The 307-nt window shown below is 30.6% G+C and overlaps 1 protein-coding gene across 1 annotated transcript in view; it reads left to right on the top strand.

The window, feature by feature from the left end:
- Positions 1-307, top strand: part of LOC118321806 (phospholipid phosphatase-related protein type 4) — a 24,426-nt gene that overhangs the window by 19,387 nt on the left and 4,732 nt on the right. The window lies entirely within an intron of this gene.

The raw sequence follows: 307 nt of genomic DNA on the forward strand, positions 1-307 counted from the left end.
ATTCAGTCCTACCATGATGCACCACCAACCTTTAACAGAACTCTTGATAATTTAGTCCTTCAAATAAAAATCTATTTTTAAATTAGAAAGCACAACCTGCAGACAATCAAAATCCATGCACTCTGATTAAGTAATCTATGGGACATTGACAAAAAAAATAATTATAAAACAAAAAAAATAGATTTATTTAATTGCATCTTACTGGTCCACTTTTTTTGACATGTTGCATGAATGCAATCATGAAAATAGTTTCACTTTGTATGTAGTTGTTTTGTGCCTTATAATACCAATCCCAACTAGGCTGCTT

This window comes from Morone saxatilis, unplaced genomic scaffold (assembly GCF_004916995.1).
Source record: "Morone saxatilis isolate NCDOM2014 unplaced genomic scaffold, NCSU_SB_2.0 Contig0, whole genome shotgun sequence".
NCBI lineage: Eukaryota > Metazoa > Chordata > Actinopteri > Moronidae > Morone > Morone saxatilis.